Genomic DNA, 19,662 nt, shown 5'->3' on the forward strand with positions numbered 1-19,662 from the left:
GTGCATGATGTTGTGGTTGCAAAGATGGACTATCACCATGGATGTCGGGAGTGAAGTTGTGCATCATGCAGACTATTGTGCACAGTTTGAGTTGTTACACGATGTCCTGTGGCTGCACAAAAAGCATTATTCAACACGGTGGCGTTGCTGTCAGGGTCCTCTGAGCCATAATCCCTATGTAGCGGTCATCCACTGCAGTAGTAGGCCTTCGGCGGCCTGAGCGAGGCATGTCATCGACAGTTCGTCTCTCTCTGTATCTCCTCCATGTCCGAACAACATCACTTTGGTTCACTCCGGGACACCTGGACACATCCCTTGTAGAGAGCCCTTCTTGACACAAAGTAACAATGCGGACGCGATTGAACCACGGTAGTGAAAATCTAGGCATGGTTGAACTACAGACAACACGAGCTGTGTACCTCCTTCCTGGTGGAATGACTGGAACTGATCAGCTGTCGAACCCCCTCTGTCTAATAGGTGCTGCTCATGCATAGTTGTTTACATCTTTGGGTGTGTTTAGTGACATTTCTGAACAGTCTTAGGGACTGTATATATATATACCGGGTGGTTCTGCGATGGTGGCACAAACTTTCTAGTATGATGGAGAAGGATAAATACATCAATTTGAGGTGAGGGTCCCTGTATCGAAAACTAACCAGCCGAAATTTATAAGCGAAAACCGTTATGATACCTCTGATAAAGGAATATATGTACTGGGACTGTTGTTGCTAAGATTGTAGGCTAGGCAACTTTTAGAGGTGATACTATGTACCAAAAGAAAGAAAGATTGTCCAGTAAACATAGGCATACCTGAGGAGCTATGAGCACTTGTTGATCTTTGCTACTACGAAACACATCTCCTCTTTTGAACAAGTGCTCGTAGCTCTTAAAGTGTGCATTTTAGAGCCCATGTTTCCTCGACATTTTTTTCCTTGTTTTGGTCCACCATACTATCACCTCTGAAAGTTTCCTAGCCTCAGTCATAGAAACAACAGTACCGGTACATGTATTCCACTGTCAGAGGTATCAGAATGGTTTTCACTTATAAATTTCGAATATTTATTTTTCGATACAGTGGTCTCAAATTGATAAGTTTATCCTTCTCCATCATCCTAGAAAGTCTGTAACATCATCACGGTATCACCCTGTATGTACACATATTTATAAACGCTGGGCCTGTGACGTTTCGGAACATGGATTCCTGAATAAAATTTAATCTACAAATCCCCTCTAGAACCTCTAGAAGTGTTTAACACGAATTGTGAAAAATCCTGTATATATATGTGAGATTGACACAGATCTTTGTTTACTTTTGACGTCTTCCTTCACTCTCGTGTCTTTTAGGCAAGTTCAGTCACATGTTTCATATTAAGAAATCAACCTGCTGAATGTTTGTGTTATTTATATACAGGATATCTCTAAAATGAATAGGATCATTAAACACAAACATCCTTCTTTGCATGTTGTTTCCTTACTTGTTTCATTATGGTTTTAGTCTATATTCAGATCTTCATTTGAGAGTGCAACTATGCATTTCTTACTCTTTTGATGTCGACGACTCCTACCTTGCCTTCCACTTTTCACTTCCTGAACAGTTTCAGAATATTCTGAATCTTATAATATCTTAATAATGATGTTCGAACAAGAAAATAATTGTGCAAATAGCTCTAAGCACTATGGGACTTAACATCTGGGGTCATCAGTCCCCTAGACTTAGAAATGCTTAAATCTGACTAACCTAAGGACATCGCACACATCCATGCCCGAGGCAGGATTCGAGCCCACAACCGCAGCAGCCGCGTGGTTCAGGACTGAAGCACCTAGAACTGCTCAACCACAAAGGCCGGCTCCAATAAGAAAATTTTACAACAGCTATTAACCTTATAGTGAAACAGTCAGAGCCGATTGGAGAATATTATGCCACACGAGTGACTTATCATTTGGCGCCTCTGCTCATCTTCACCACCTCCCCCCCCCCCCCCCCCCCCCCTTTGCATATTCACCAGTGTCAGCTTTCGCTACTAACTGTGATACACACTGTAAACAAATCTTGCACTTGGTAGCTCAAGCGGCCGCTGACAATTGTGATGCTTCCTGTATAGACATCTTACAGTTGTGGCGCTGCCTCTGGCGCCCATTTCAGGTGGGCGCCCCAAATGGCGGTGTCGTTGGCCTGGCCGGGTGCACATTAGAACGCAGCCGACGAAGGGCGGGACAGGGCAGAGAAGGTTTTTGTGAGACTCGGGCGCAAGTGCAACAGCTCAAACTGAGGCGCAGGGAAGGGCAGCACAGTTCACTGGGCGAACGCCATACGTGCTTCCACGGGACGGTGTCTCAGAATGACAATGGAGGTGAAGGTATTGACTCTCAAACTGAGGGTCTTGCAGAATTGGACATTTCCTCATTAATCAAGCACCGATGTTGTAAAGGAAAACCAAAGAAACTGAAGAAACGTGATGTTTCCAAGCTTATAAAAACTTTCATTGTGCAGAGAAGGCGCGGCTAGTAATTAAAGGCTGCGAAGCGGAGCTGCCCCAAAATAGATATTAAAATAAATTTCTCAATAACGTATTACAGAATTTAAATTATCGAAACGCATTTCGCATATTTCCCACATGGATTTAAATAATGTCAGTCAACGTTTAAAGAACTGTTAATATGTGACGTCCCGCCATGTTCTTCGAACAGGTAGTAGTAGCTAGTCTTAAGGCTGCGCCTTGAAATCCCATTTAGTTCTATAGCGGAGGTTTGGGGGCAAGGTTTCCTCGTAATACAGCTGTTATGGGTGTCCCGAAGGCTCTGCTGTTTCAGCCTAAGTGTGTCCTGCTAACCTGCACACAATCTTCACGTTCCATTGTTTACATCACAAGAGAATGAAAAGAGTTTCTGAAACTTCGCTGTCGAATTCGTGTCCCTGTATAATGCTTTGATGCGTCTTTAATCGACGTGTAGTACTATAGTTTTGGTAGTGTTATACACAGTTGTTTCGCTTCTGCCATTGGCTGTTCGAGCCACCGCGGGAGTAAGTTTGCAGATGTATCGCCAGAGTACACTAGACTACGGTAACGTAACGAGAGCTTCACGAATGATTAGAGGAACAAGGGCACGAAATATACCAGTTGCGCGAAATGTGTACCGTACTTTAGTTTCCTTGCTTGCTGACTGCCGGTAACGTGCGTTATTAGCAAGTTTCTCTTTGTGAGTGTATTATGAATGAGTTTATGAGTTTTACTTTCTTGAGAATAACAGCAGCATACCACTAGCTGGAAAATTCAGTGTGCAGTTTATCACGCAAAATTTTTGAACAGACGGAACTTTGTGCGCCCAGGTTCGATGTAAACATGAATCAAGAACAAACACAGTATAAATCAAGAACGGGTATCCATGTAATTTTAACAGAGCAATGTACAATGCAGTTGAGTAGTTGTGTGCACTGTATTACTTAAAATGCATATATTTGTAATACATAAACTTACGTGTAAATACGACGTATATGGTCTCTACATTTCCATGGCGGTTGCTCAGGTCAGTCAGCCAGAGCACAAGATCCGTGAGGCCATTGAAACATCACTGTTTCGCCACGCCAACTCATGAACACCGTGGTTTGAGTGCACAAAACATTGAATGTCTGAAGTTTATAAATGTAAATACCAAACACTATAAGCATGTAACGAAACTAACGCACACCACATTAAAGATCTCCCCAAAACGCGTCTTTTAGTACGATTTCTTGTGATAAACTGTTGGGAAATGTGATGTGGGATAAAAACGGGTACTCGGAATGGCAGATCAGACGCGTTCTCCGCACCACCTCTACAGTACAGCGTGTGGAAATGGACGAAGTCACGGGGGAAGAGATAGCCACCGCCTATATGCCGTATACGGGCGCACTATCGGGGAAAAGAGGACGAATATTGAGGACACACCGAGTAGGAACTGTCTTTTGCCCTCCCAATAAAACACGAGCATTATTGGGAAGTGTCAAAGACGATCTCGGTTTGCGGAAGGCCGGCATATACCAGATTCCCTGTGAGTGTTGGAAGACTTACATTGGACAGACAGTGCGCACCATCGAAGATCGTTGCCGTGAACATCAGAGGCACACTCGACTTATGTACCCCAACAAGTCGGCAGTCGCAGAGCACTGTTTGTCCGAAAATCACGAAATGGACTGCCAACATACCAGGGTCCTGGCACAGACATCTAAATACTGGGACATCGTCGTTAAAGAGGCTGTCGAAATTCGTACCAGGGACGGACTAATTAACAGAGATTGCGGCTATAATCTCTGGAAGGCATGGGAACCAGCACTGAGTCTAATTAAGAAGAGGCTCAGCAAAGAAAACGAACGAGCGACCAGGGCGGACGAGGCAGTTACACCGACGCCACCACAGACGCCGACGCCAGCCTCTCAGCGACCGCCGACGCGCGGGCTTGGACCGCGAAGAGAACGCCTCGCGGGGGAAAGGGAATTAGGACGGCCGCCTGCCCTCAGGAGCTCAATTCGTCAGCGCACCTGACGATGGTGACATGTCTGATCGCCGAAATATTGTGCCCGTTGGACACTATGGGCCGGCAGTACACCCGTGGACTGTTCGAGCAAGAAATACGCCGGGAGAAGTTGAAGAAACACAAACTACCTATAGATTTTGTCTTAGTGTTATCTTTTGATGTTATTTAGTAGTTGATCAAGAAACGGAAAGAAGAAACAGTATGCAAACGTGTGGTATGATATCCCCCCCACTACTGAAGTCTTGGTTGTGATGACAGACTGATACGTGGCGTAGCCTGAGCTCTAGGTTAATTCCGATCGATAAATGTCGCAGCCTTCCCCACGCATCTGGTGCAGAGTGAACAAAGGGCAAAGGAAAGAGCGATTGAAAGTAAAAAGATTGAAGACTCAAAATCTGCCAGTGACACACAACACCATCTATTTATGTCGATGTATCAAACAACTAAAAATGTGCGACAAAAAAGTCCACATTTCGTCCGAGGTAAAATATTTGAAATGATTTCGCATACTGAGGCATCCCTCTTAGGAATTCACAGTCCTTCAGCTCAAGAACTCGAACCACCTTGTAGTTACGACGCAACAAGTTCTTCGTATCCATCGTACTCGTCGAAAGCCAGCAGTACGTCTGACATTTTTTCAGAGCTCAGTGGACAAACAGGAACAACTGCTGGATCTTACACTCAGTTCATGAACAGTAACAAAATTTCCCTAATTAATTTTCCAAAGTAACTTAATTATTTAATTCTTGCTCATGTCTTTAGTTTGTAAGGTATTTGGGAAAAACTTATCTCAAGAACATAGGGAGTTTTTCTTCGCTTTCAATTCGTTATTAAGCATTACACCCTTCCGAAAATATGTATTTTAGTAATGGCTCTAACCACTATGGGACTTAACATCTGAGGTCATCAGCCCCCTAGACTTAGAACTACTTAAACCTAACTAAATTAACGACATCACACACAACCATGCCCGAGGCAGGATTCGAACCTGCGACCGTAGCAGCAGCGCGATTCCGGACTGAAGCGCCTAGAACCGCTCGGCCACAATGGCCGGCTGAAAATATGTATTTCCTCACAAGCTCGTGAACTGTGTGGAATTGATTCCAGTCCAAACGGAAGTAGTTCGTGAACTGTTTATTTATCCGCTTTTCCATTCTGATTTGTTCCGTTTTCGAGTGCTATATAATAACACAAGAACGTCCTTTTCCTCTTAAGAATCGAACTTATGAATTCAGTGATATCTACACAAGGGGAAGATCAGTTTGGATTCTGTAGAAATATAGGAACACGTGAGGCAATACTGACCCTACGACTTATCTTAGAAGCTAGATTAAGGAAAGGCAAACCTACGTTTCTAGCATTTGTAGACTTAGAGAAAGCGTTTGACAATGTTGACTGGAATACTGTCTTTCAAATTCTGAAGGTGGCAGGGGTAAAATACAGGGAGCGAAACGCTATTTACAATTTGTACAGAAACCAGATGGTAGTTATAAGAGTCGAGGGACATGAAAGGGAAGCAGTGGTTGGGAAGGGAGTGAGACAGGGTTGTAGCCTCTCCCCGATGTTATTCAATGTGTATATTGAGCAAGCATTGAAGGAAACAAAAGAAAAATTCGGAGTAGGTATTAAAATCCATGGAGAAGAAACAAAAACTTTGACGTTCGCCGATGACATTGTAATTCTGTCACAGACAGCAAAGGACTTGGAAGAGCAGTTGAACGGAATGGACAGTGTTTTGAAAGGAGGGTATAAGATGAACATCAACAAAAGCAAAACGAGGATAATGGAATATAGTCGAATTAAATCGGGTGATGCTGAGGGAATTAGATTAGGAAATGAGACACTTAAAGTAGTAAAGGAGTTTTACTATTTGGGATTATTGATGGTCGAAGGAGAGAGGATATAAAATGTAGACTGGCAATGGCAAGGAAAGTGTTTCTGAAGAAGAGAAATTTGTTAGCATCGAGTATTGATTTAAGTGTCAGGAAGTCGTTTCTGAAAGTATTTGTATGGAGTGTGGCCATGTATGGAAGTGAAACATGGACGATAACTAGTTTGGACGAGAAGATTAGATTAGATTAGATTAATACTAGTTCCATGGATCATGAATACGATATTTCGTAATGATGTGGAACAAGTCAAATTTTCCAATACATGACATAATTAAGTTAATTTAACAACATACTTAAGTTAATATAACAACTTTTTTATTTTTTTGTGTTTTTTATATTTTTTTTCTTTTTCATAATTTTTTCTTTGTTTTTTTCTTTTTTTCTTAATTTATATCTAAAAATTCCTCTATGGAGTAGAAGGAGTTGTCATTCAGAAAGTCTTTTAATTTCTTCTTAAATACTTGTTGGTTATCTGTCAGACTTTTGATACTATTTGGTAAGTGACCAAAGACTTTAGTGGCAGTATAATTCACCCCTTTCTGTGCCAAAGTTAGATTTAATCTTGAATAGTGAAGATCATCCTTTCTCCTAGTATTGAAGTTATGCACACTGCTATTACTATTGGATTGGGTTTCGTTGTTAATAACAAATTTCATAAGAGAGTATATATACTGAGAAGCTACTGTGAATATCCCTACATTCTTAAATAAATGTCTGCAGGATAATCTTGGGTGGACTCCAGCTATTATTCTGATTACACGCTTTTGTGGAATAAATACTTTATTCCTCAGTGATGCATTACCCCAAAATATGATGCCATATGAAAGCAATAAGTGAAAATAGGCGTAGTAAGCCAATTTACTAAGATGTTTATCACTAAAATTTGCAATGACCCTTATTGCATAAGTAGCTGAACTCAAACGTTTCAGCAGATCATCAATGTGTTTCTTCCAATTTAATCTCTCATCAATGGACACACCTAAAAATTTGCAATATTCTACCTTAGCTATATGCTTCTGATTAAGGTCTATATTTATTAATGGTGTCATACCATTCACTGTACGGAACTGTATGTACTGTGTCTTATCAAAATTCAGTGAGAGTCCGTCTACAAGGAACCACTTAGTAATTTTCTGAAAGACAGTATTGACAATTTCATCAGTTAATTCTTGTTTATCAGGTGTGATTACTATAGTTGTATGATCAGCAAAGAGAACTAACTTTCCCTCTTCATGAATATAGAATGGCAAGTCATTAATATATATTAAGAACAACAAAGGACCCAAGACTGACCCTTGTGGAACCCAATTCTTGATAGTTCCCCAGTTTGAGGAATGTGCTGATCTTTGCATATTATGAGAACTGCTTATTTCAACTTTCTGCGCTCTTCCAGTTAGGTACGAATTAAACCATTTGTGCACTGTCCCACTCATGCCACAATATTTGAGCTTGTCTAGCAGAATTTCATGATTTACACAATCAAAAGCCTTTGAGAGATCACAAAAAATCCCAATGGGTGGTGTTCGGTTATTCAGATCATTCAAAATTTGATTGGTGAAAGCATATATGGCATTTTCTGTTGAAAAACCTTTCTGGAAACCAAACTGACATTTTGTTAGTACTTCATTTTTACAGATGTGTGAAGCTACTCTTGAATACATTACTTTCTCAAAAATTTTTGATAAAGCTGTTAGAAGGGAGTTTGGACGGTAATTGTTAATATCAGATCTATCCCCCTTTTTATGCAAAGGTATAACAATAGCATATTTCAGTCTATCAGGGAAAATGCCCTGTTCCAGAGAGCTATTACACAGGTGGCTGAGAATCATACTTATCTGTTGAGAACAAGCTTTTAGTATTTTGCTGGAAATGCCATCAATTCCATGTGAGTTTTTGCTTTTAAGCAAGTTTATTATTTTCCTAATTCCAGAGAGAGAAGTGGGTGAGATTTCAGTTGTATCAAATTGCATAGGTATGGCCTCTTCCATTAACAGCCTAGCATCTTCTAATGAACACCTGGATCCTACTATATCCACAACATTTAGAAAATGATTATTAACAGTATTTTCAACTTCTGACTTTTTGTTCGTAAAGTTTTCATTCAATTTGATGGTAATACTGTCTTCCTGTGCTCTTGGTTGACCTGTTTCTCTTTTAATAATATTCCCAATTGTTTTAATTTTATTATCAGAGTTGCTGATTTCAGACATGATACAAATACTTCTGGATTTTATAATAACTTTTCTTAATATAACACAGTAGTTTTTATTATGTTTGATAGTTTCTGGGTCACTACTCTTTCTTGCTGTCAGATACATTTCCCTTTTCCGGTTACAAGATTTTTTATACCCTTAGTAAGCCATGGTTTGTTACAAGGTTTCTTACGAGTATATTTAACTATTTTCTTGGAAAAGCAGTTTTCAAATGCATTTACAAAAATGTCATGAAATAAATTATATTTTAAATTGGCATCTGGTTCACGGTACACCTCTTCCCTGTCTAACTGCTGTAGGCTTTCCCTGAAATTTGCAATTGTTAAATCATTGACTGAACGTAGTACTTTGGAGGACTGCTTAGTATTGCTGAATGGAGCTATGTCATATATTGTAACTAGCTGTGTACCATGATCAGAAAGACCATTCTCAACAGGCTGAGCATTTATCTGGTTAAACTTATCTTGGTCTATAAAGAAGTTATCTATCAGTGAGCTGCTATCCTTTACCACCCAAGTAGGAAAATCAATAACGGGTGTCATATTGAAAGAACCGAGTAATACTTCAAGGTAATTTTTCCTATTACCCTCTTTCAGAGAATCTACATTGAAGTCCCCACAAATAATAATTTGCTTCCCCCTGTCTGACAGATAGCACAACAAGGAGTCCAAATTTTTCAGAAATAGATGAAAATTTCCTGATGGGGACCTATATACAGTTACGATTATAAATGTGCCTTTATTTAATTTAAGCTCACAGGCACATGCTTCTATATGTTTCTCTACACAAAACTTTTTTGTTTCTATACTTTTTGCACAATGATAACTCTTGACATTTATGGCAACTCCTCCTTTCTCCATATTTTCTCTCATTACATGTGCAGAGAGCTTATATCCACTTACATTTACATTATCCATATCAGTAACAACGTGATGCTCAGACAGGCATAGTATATCTATTTCATCCTCAGCTTCTAAATCTTCTAAACCAGGGCTTCACAACATACGTGCTCGCGGAGCAAGCTGTGAGCAGCAAGGCGCGAGCACGGAGCAACACGAGCACGCTACCCCCACTACCGGACCAGAGCGGAGAGTGGGGAAAGTCACGTGGGGCACACAACAGCTGCCGCCAGTCAATGTAAATCCGCGGCCACCTGCAGGGATATCACTCACGAATTATTACTGCGACAAATGAAACAAATAAAGGAGAATGTACACATGCCACATAAGTTTATTAGCTTAGTGTATGCCTCTACATTCGGATTAATTTGTGAACTGTTACACAATAAAAGGTGTCACTGAAGTGTGGGATTCTCGGTAATCTTGTACTTTTTGCCCTTTACAATTGCGTCTATGTTCGGAGTAATTGTTCTTGCGCATTTTAGGCGCAGCGTGCAGTTTAAATTTCGATCAGACAATGCGATTCTCAGGCGCGTCTTGTTACATTTCACTGTAGAGAACAGTTGTTCAAAAACATACGTGGAACCGAACATTGATATTATTGTAGCCGCCAGTTTGTGCAAATGAGGAAATCTATCCTGAGGGAAGTGTCTGTAGAATTCCAAAATGTTTTTCTTGTTCTGAAATTTGTCTCTGTATTCTCTGTCACACTGCAGGTCAGTTATTTCTTGCTGCAGCTCAGGACGAATCTCTTAAATATTCGCTGAATATGGAGAGAACAGATCAAAATCACTGTCTAGTGCTGTCAGATCTTGAAAGCGCTGATCAACTAAACTATGTGAATAACGTTCACAGTCTTTGTGAACATCTTGCATGGATGATAATTTAGGAAAATAAGCTAGGTTTCCTGTTTCCAGCTGACTCACCCAAAGTGTCAATTTCATTTTAAAAGCTCGTATTCGATCTATAAAATGAGTAATTAGCAGATCTTTACCTTGTAGTAAAATGTTCAAAGCATTCAGATGGCTAGTTAAATCTGCTAATAACGCGAGATCACATTCAAACGTGCGCGCGCATTTCCCCTCCCTCCCCTACCTCCCTACTCATCGACCTTGCAGCTGCTCGCGTGCAAGTACCTGAGCAGACGCGAGTACTCGCGCTCAAAACCGGCCACTGTTCTAAACAAACCAGCTCATCTATTTTATTCTTTTAACTCCCAATATTTTGATGAAATATACTTACATTATTTTTAATTATACTTTTATGCGAACCTTTCCTTATTCTAACATTTGCAGTCCTCTTCTGTCTGAGTTTCTCATTGTGCTTAGGCCTAGTTCCTATACCAGTGGTCACATGGTGTTCAGAGAGGCAGATTATGTCAACTGGGTTGGGTGACTTTAATTCATCAATGCAATTACCTAGGACTGAGATACAACTTGGTGGAGATAAAATTTCTGGTGATTGGTGAAAATTTATAATTGACAGCTGTGACTGGTGATCCAATGTGCTAGAATTGTGCTGTTTAATTTCTTTCCTAAACTGAAGATTTGTTTCAATCCTGACCTCTCGTAGAACTTGACATCTTCCTGTCTTACCTATCCTAAAACAGGTGCTGCTCCAACACCTGTAACCACTGGTATTTTACCATTCATGGCAGTGCCTCCCCCCCTTAAATTTCCTGCTATTACCCCAGCCAGTTTCCCCTTCCCTTTCCTGTTGAGATGTAGGCCGTGCCTGGTATAGTCCTACCTACTGAGAGAATCAACAGCAACCACACCAATATGAGCCCCCGCACCCGACCCAAGCAGCCGTTCCAACTCCAAATTAACTCTCCCAACAGAAGAGTTCAAATGAGGCCGGTCACGGCGTGTCAGGACAGATACAAATTCAACATTGGTGTGTCTCGATGCCGACGCAATCTTTACCAGGTCACACTCTATGCTGTACCCAGGATCTCTGTCGATGCTGTTCTCTGGCCCTCCCACAATAACCACGGCGTCTTCCCTGGTAAATCCTTTACAGAGTGAACCTAAATCCTCTGTCACCTGATCAAGACTAGCACTTGGTTTGAAAAAATTTGTGACCTGGTATTCTGGTCCTAATTCCTCCTGCAGAAGTTGGCCTACACCTCTGGCATGAGAACTGCCTAACAACAAAACTTTCTTCCTTTTCGATGACTTTCCTACATTCTTCTTCAATTTCCTATTGAAAGTTTGTTGTGTCCTGTCTACACCTACCTCTGCTTGAGGCTCGTCAGTTTCTAACTGAAGCAACAAGTCAAACTTATTTTTGACATTCACCACAAAACTGTCAGACTTATTTCTAGGCCTGTTCCTTCTGTTACCTGTTGCCACTTCCTACCTCTCTTTGCCCTTCTTCCTCCTTAACCTGTCCAGATCTTGCCTAGCCTGATCTAGCTCAGCCTGAAGGGCAGCAATTTTCCCCTCCTGTTCCACTATCTTCCTATCTCTGCTGCAAATTCTACATAACCACTGATGAGCCTGATCCACTTCCCCGACACCCACGCCACTGCAATCCCCCCAGTGAAAACAACTACTGCATCCATCACACCAAACCCCGGAACTAACAATTCTACTGCAAGTCAGGCAGTTCTCACTCATGGCAAAAATAATACTTTAGCTAGAATAAATCAATTAAATTACCGAAAATCAAAAAAAGACGTTACAAGAATTAAGCCTATTCACCAATGTACATAAGCAAGTTTCTGATTTAAAATTCCGCTGTTTTTCTGATAAAATTCCGCTGTTTTTCTGAGATCTGTATTAAAACAATGAAGTTATACGCCATTTACGGTAGTTTACTTATTTGTTTCCGAGAAACTAGTTAAATTACCGTGAAACAAGAAACAAACACGTTTACAAAATTTAAGCCTAAAGCCCGGTCCACACACAACGATCTGTCTGCGCAGACATCGGCGCAGATGTCTGTACATGCAAAAGATCGCTGCAAATGTGGTGTGTTCACACGACACAAACCCCAATCTACTACTCGCCCGCCATCTCTCGGTGTAGAAAAGAAATATCAGTGGCAAGCGACTACGCTCCCCGTAAACGTCAAAAATTTAGTTCAGTTATTTTGAAATATAGAAATGGAGGAAGTTCTATTGTGGTCTGTGTTCGCAACTTGTGTTACAAAAAACGTTCAGACCAACCGCGGGAAACAGAGAAAGCGGTCAAAATGGTGTAGACAGTGGCTGCTAAAGCGAAAGCAGTTTTCTCACGTAAATTTACTGCGAGATTTGCAGGGCGAACCTTAAGAAAGCCAAGCAGATCAAATGGCTCTGAGCACTATGGGACTTAACATCTATGGTCATCAGTCCCCTAGAACTTAGAACTACTTAAACCTAACTAACCTAAGGACAGCACACAACACCCAGCCATCACGAGGCAGAGAAAATCCCTGACCCCGCCGGGAATCGAACCCGGGAACCCGGGCGTGGGAAGCGAGAACGCTACCGCACGACGCCAAGCAGATCAAAATACCATAACGTTGGCTGGTATACTTGATCTACTCCTACATCAGATCTTCTAGATTTCTGAACTTTGGATAACTCTTTTCGGTAAACAGTTCGCAACGAATTTTTTTTTTTTTTTTTAGTTCTGTTTGCCGAGGCGTCAACTGCCCGCAATTTTTCAATTAGAGCATTTTATGGTGCTGTCTTTTTGTCTCGGTCACTATATTCTTTACTTTTAATCTTCGACAAACATGGGTGGTTTCTATATATTTCAATGAATTACCTAACAAACTCTCGAGAACACTGACGAGTATCAGCCATTTTAATGCCCTGTGCGCACAAATACAAACACTAGACTGAGCAAACAGCTGTTTCGCGCCAGATTTGCGGCGATCTCCTGTCCACACGCTCCAACTTGTCTGCGCAGATGTGGTTTGAACCCACAGATTTGAGAGGTTTCGCTCAAACCTCCAACTCCAACTTCCAGGTTTGCACACACCTCAGGTTGGTGCAAATTTTCTGTCCACACGCAACGATCTGTCTGCGCAGATGTGATGTCCGCAGACATTTGCGCAGACAGATCGTTGTGTGTGGACGGGCCTTAAGCGCGACTTCGCGAAGTCACGATATTTTTCGTGTTTTCTGAAAAAATACGCAAAGAAAAGTCAAACCTTTAACGGCAAGACTAAACGATACACTAATGCACGTATTTAATTTGTTGTCGGCGTTAAACTAAATTATATTCCTGTCTAAATCACTTAACTTTCTGGAAATAGTTTCTGGCGTCACTTACTCGGCGGCCATCTTGAAATCAGAATTGAAGAGAATAGAAGCTTTCGAAATGTGGTGCTACAGAAGAATGCTGAAGATTAGATGGGTAGATCATATAGCTAATGAGGAGGTATTGAATAGAATTGGGGAGAAGAGAAGTTTGTGGCACAACTTGACTAGAAGAAGGGATCGTTTGGTAGGACATGTTCTGAGGCATCAAGGGATCACCAATTTAGTATTGGAGGGCAGTGTGGAGGGTAAAATCGTAGAGGGAGACCAAGACATGAATACACTAAGCAGATTCAGAAGGATGTAGGTTGCAGTAGGTACTGGGAGATGAAGAAGCTTGCACAGGATAGAGTAGCATGGAGAGCTGCGTCAAACCAGTCTCAGGACTGAAGAACACAACAAAAACAACTACACAAGGAAGGACTGCGCTCTGGATCAACGAGGAAAGACTGTCTACAGTGTCTCCCAATATGCGCACACATTGTGTCGCGAAGTATTTCCTTCACTGCGCTTCCATGTCCCAGTGTGTGCTGGGCCTGGCTAAACCGGCCCTGAAAATGGTGGCTGTACAAGAAAGAGAATTACACGGGACAACACGCAATGTTGTTCAACAACCGCTTAGTAAGCAGTTGGTTTATCTTGTATGACGCTTTGTGATTGCCTGACAATAAGCACGTACGAGTGTAAAGGCTATTAAATGTAACGTGTAAACTTTGTGTTCTAAGTTGCAACTATGCAGCATGAAACAAGAATTAGATTACTTTTGTGGACTCTTGCAAAATGGAGACAATGAGCTTTGTGTAAATCTGCTATATTCAGGAGCCTTTTACAATGTAATCTTTCAGTTTTGTCGTATTATATGTTAGCCGTTGTGTGAGGCTCATACTGAAGTACCAGAAACCGTTAAAAACACATTCCGAAAAAAATGGCGTCAGCTGAGTTTTGTTAAAACAGCCTTTTATTTAATACGTCCCGTATGGAAATCTTGAAGTCGTGGAGTTTTTGACGCCCATCTCAGCATGGCGTTTCAAGCAGCGACTTGTTTCGCTTGGGCCTTAAACTGATCCTGCTATAGACTCTCGTTCTCTGTGGGATCTATGGAACACTATGAATGGATGAATGAATTCTGGAGCCAGTTTCATCAATCGATGTTGCCAGAGCTGCGTCAGCAGCTGGGGAATTGTTCTAGTAAAAAATCCATGCACAACATCAGAGAATGCTTTGGCGACATTAGAGATGTGAAATTCAAATCCTTGCGCGATATTAGAACTTCATATTCTTGGTATACAGCACGCCAGAAATGACATTTTCTACGTTAAGAACCCATAGACGAAACAATACGAACGAAAACAGACAGTGGTCTCGATCTCACTTCTGTTCTAGTGCTGCTCTTGATTTACAGGAATCAGTAAATTAATTGTCCAAAGCATCACAACGAATAAATATTTGTTAATGGTAAGAGCCAACAGCTATTATGTGATGAGTAAATTTAAGCTGGTGATTGAAAGAAAAGTTAATAAACATCTGAAAGCAGGATAGACATTAATAAAATGAATAGCACAAAAAATATCGCTGACATTAAAAAGGGTGACGGGAAAGTGTTCCTACTATTCCGAGTATGCAATACCACTGGCAGAATTGACGAAGCTGGACCCTCCCCCTCGTGAACCCAGCTTTCTGCAATTTTCTCAACACAAATTTCATAATTTTTGAAAGTTTCTTTGCTGAAAATTAAGCACTGTGACTCGACAGCCCAATGAGATTCGAAACAAGAGATTAAATGGGTTAAATGTATCAAAAAGAACCTAAGAACTCAATGCTTTAGCATGTTTCAGAGTTTCATTCGCTCTAGAATGGCACCAAAATACCAAGTAAGCCCCTCCTTCCAGTGGTCTTACGATATCGTACGCTTGAGCGATGCTTAATAAAAGAGCATACCATATGTTTGTTTACAAGGGGATTCAGCTTGGAGTAGGGCTGTCATCCGTCCCAATATATCGAAACCGTTAGAGGCAAAGGTGGAAAAATGGGCCCCTACATATTTGATATTATGGGACCCCTACATATTTGATATTATGGGACCCCTACATATTTGGAAGTACAGGCCACGAATTCTAGCGGAGAGCACATGAACTACTAAAACTAGTTGCCAAACTTCACTGTACGGTGCGCAGACGTAGTAGCTGTCATGGTTTGTGAGTAGTTATGCTGTGAATTTTTTCGTTGTCATCAAAAGTTTGAAAGGTTAGTGTTTACTTGAATAAAACTCAAATTTCTAACATGTTATTAGTAGAACTAAGGTAAGGTACGTATTTGGCTTGCTGTTGGGATACCGTTTTACGTTAATTAACGTCGGTTGCGAACCAAACTAACTGTAGGCAAGATCGATTTTCCCAAGATGGCGAGGGTGGATATATGGGCCCCTTTTGCTGCTGGTATTATGGGCCCCGTAAAATCAATCAGATATTGTTACTCTTTATGTTTCAGATGCCTCGAACACATCTTGTTCCCCCAAAAAAATCGAAACGGCAATCGTGGGACAAAGCAAATATGGCAAATGCTATTGTAGCTATTAAAGAGATAAAAATGGGGTTGAAAAAAGCGGTTAAAGTGTACTCTGTCCCTCGTTCTACGCTACAAACGCTTTCCACCGGTTTTACCACAGGGACTTGAGGACGAACTGGTTAAATATCTTCTCATTATGGAATCCAAATTCTACAGCCTTACCAGAAATGACGTCAGGCGCATGGCCTACCAGCTTTGCACAAGAAATAAAAAGTTGGTGTTTCTGTCCCTGATGTTGACGACGCTGTATGTCTATTTTGTGAAGGGATTTTTTCAAAGGACACAAGAGGTGAACTTTGGGTCCAGTGTATAGCCTGTGAGATGTGGGCTCAAAACGAATGCGCTGGATGCGAAAAAGATGCTTATTTGTGTGACTATTGTAAATAGGCTAGGCTTAGGCTGTGAAAATCATCCCACCAGTAGACTAATTAACAATATTCAGAGTGAATCTTTCTTTCATTATAAAGAAAAATTAAATAAAATTATATTTTTAAAATTTTTGTTTCTTTTTATTTCAAACTACCTTGGGGCCCATATTACCAGCACAAATTCTTGACGCAACAAAATGCGGAGTATCAGGAAAAAAATAAAATTTTGTTTTAAATATTAATCGTTGGACCAAAACATGTCGTAACTATTGCAGGACATACTAGAGATATGTTTTATGTTAATTTCAGGTGATTAAACTAAAAATAAAAGGTGTTGTATAAAAAAAACAGAGTGGGGGCCCATTTATCCACCTTTACCTCTACCATTATGGACCTTCTTGTCCCGACATGCTGACAAGACCAAATTTTGTACCAATATTGCAAAATACTGTTTCGAGTTTGGCTCAAGAACTGAAGTAACGCCTTGACTTGCTGAAAAAGGTGAAATCTTCCGAAAAATGTGGTGTACCAACTACTTCTGCCGCAACGAATTCCATGTAATTGCGTTCTAAATAAAAAGTAATTATATTAAGTAAATGTTTTGCTTCATTTCCACACCTTCATCTCAGAGTGTCCCGACGAGATCCCAGCTAGATATAGCAACCCTAGCTTAGAGGAACAGAATATAGCTGTCAATATGTACAACGACTAACAACTGAGGGGTAGATAAATTGTGCATATCTTCTTCATTTTTTTGCTTGCTTCATCCACCGTCAGGTTTCACCCCAGTCAGTCGGAAGTCGGAAGCTTTCGGTCCAACATTTGATCCATCATCTGCTTTACAACCTTTGAGATCCTACAATACCAGAACAAAGTGCCAGTGAGACCTCCATTGTTGAACATGAGACAGACATGTAGGCGTCAGCTGTGTGCTTCACGTGTGTGCGATACACGTCTCTTCAGTGTAGTCGTTTCTTTACAATGTTGACTCGGTCATCCATGGGAAAAGTGTCCGTCCCCTGTAACTGAATGGCTTCAGTCAGAGAGGTGGTTGGCTTCTGTAATAAGAAACTGAGTGGAAGGATCAACAAACGAACTTGAACGGATGTCAAATGACATCCGCAACGACCAAACACAACGATCATCAACGAACAAAATGAAAAAAAAAGTGCATTGGTCTTTATTTGCTGGCACGGTAGCTCAGCGTGTCCAGTCCACGGACCAACGAACAACCTGAACGAGTGTCATCGGACGTCCGCCACGAACAAATGCAACGAACAAAATGGCTCTGAGCACTATGGGACTTAACATCTATGGTCATCAGTCCCCTAGAACTTAGAACTACTTAAACCTAACTAACCTAAGGACATCACACAACACCCAGTCATCACGAGGTGCAACGAACAATATAGAACAAAATGAGATCAACAAGAAGAGAAAAAGAAAGTGGTCAGTGCGACAGAACGTCAATCCTATGGGCCCGGGTTCGATTCCCGGCTGGGTCAGAGATTTTCTCCGCTAAGGGACTGGGTGTTGTGTTGTCCTAATCATCACATTTCATCCCCATCGACGCGCAAGTCGGCGAAGTGGCGTCAAATCGAAAGACTTGCACCCGCCGAACGGTCTACCCGACGGGAGGCCCTAGTCACACGACATATATTTATCGGATAAGTATATTTAACAAAGCGTAAGTTAATATCGAAAGCGAATAGCAGCTGATTCACGCTACCGTACCGGACTTCATGCTCGATTCACCCGCAGGTAAAAGCAGTGTCGCCTTGGGAACGTGAGTGCGTTAGCTGGTAAACAAGACGGCGGATTCACACGCTTTCAACGGAGCAAGTTTCAAGCATACAAGAAAGGTAATTAATAAAATTTTAACTTTTGTACCCTCTGTTGCAACAGCAATCAAGAAGCACTAACTGAAGTAAGGGTATCGGTATAAGTAAAACGTACTGCAATAAGTAAACGACGGCACAGTTATTTTAACAAAACAAAGTACCGACACTACGCGAAATAAATCTCACCGTTTTTGTAAGAGTAGTTACTGTAATGAATACTGGTTGCATGTATAATGGTTCGAAAATAAAATTCTATTTAGCTGCCGTACGGCTGTTGTCGAAAGCATATATGGCAGAGAGGAAGACTCAGGTTTTGATGATGTACATTTATTTTTCTTAATTTATTTTCGAGTTCCATGCATCCTTGATGCGAATGTATCGCTAGGATGTAGACCGTGTCAGATTATTACAGTACTAACCATATGTAAATGATCATGAGGCTTACAATCTAAACCATACATAAGCAGATAGTACATAAAAAGTGATGTCCAAGAGTTCAGATGGTAACACGGATAGTAGAAGTAGTAATGATAACACGAAAAAGTATTACACAGTGTCAAAAAATTCCTGTAAAGATAAAGTTAAACGTGGAAATGTCACAGCGCAGCAGATTTGTGGGAAAAAAATTGGTTTGAATGAATTTCAGCAAATAAGATATTTACGTGGCACTCAGTGAAGAACTGTCGATGCCCAGGCTATCTATCTTCCTGTTTTTGACGAAACTTAATGTCTTGTCAACAGCTAACTTACGTATTTCATGAGATGTTTCAGAAATTTAAAAGTTGTCGTAAGAAACTGATTGCGCTTTGGTTTTATGAATATTTTCTACACCAAAGGAAGTAAAATCGTGTGGCATGGTTGACTGGGAGGCTCTGAGGGATAGGTTCAGCCGCAGAATTGGAAAGGATGTCAAATTAAACACCTTTCAGCCGTCTACTTTTCAAACTTATTTTATTTGGTTACCAGTTTCAGCGTTTTTCTATGTGATCTAAAGACCCCTGACCGACCTACGTCAGATGATGGTTGAAGTGATCACTATAGCAAAAATCTACTAATACCAGTATTGCTGGCCCCTGTATTGATCAGAAGCGAGGTAGAATCATCTTGCACGTCGGTC

General features: G+C 41.0%; 1 protein-coding gene across 1 annotated transcript in view; it reads left to right on the forward strand.

Moving 5' to 3' along the window:
- The first annotated feature begins 18,504 nt into the window (after nucleotides 1–18,504).
- LOC126259583 (cilia- and flagella-associated protein 157) overlaps nucleotides 18,505–19,662 on the forward strand; it is a 192,241-nt gene continuing 191,083 nt past the window's right edge. The window contains exon 1 of the mRNA XM_049956491.1: nucleotides 18,505–18,566. The gene's annotated coding sequence lies outside the window, so the exon portion shown is untranslated. The remainder of the gene's footprint in view (nucleotides 18,567–19,662) is intronic.

Source organism: Schistocerca nitens, chromosome 5 (genome assembly GCF_023898315.1).
Source record: "Schistocerca nitens isolate TAMUIC-IGC-003100 chromosome 5, iqSchNite1.1, whole genome shotgun sequence".
Lineage (NCBI taxonomy): Eukaryota > Metazoa > Arthropoda > Insecta > Orthoptera > Acrididae > Schistocerca > Schistocerca nitens.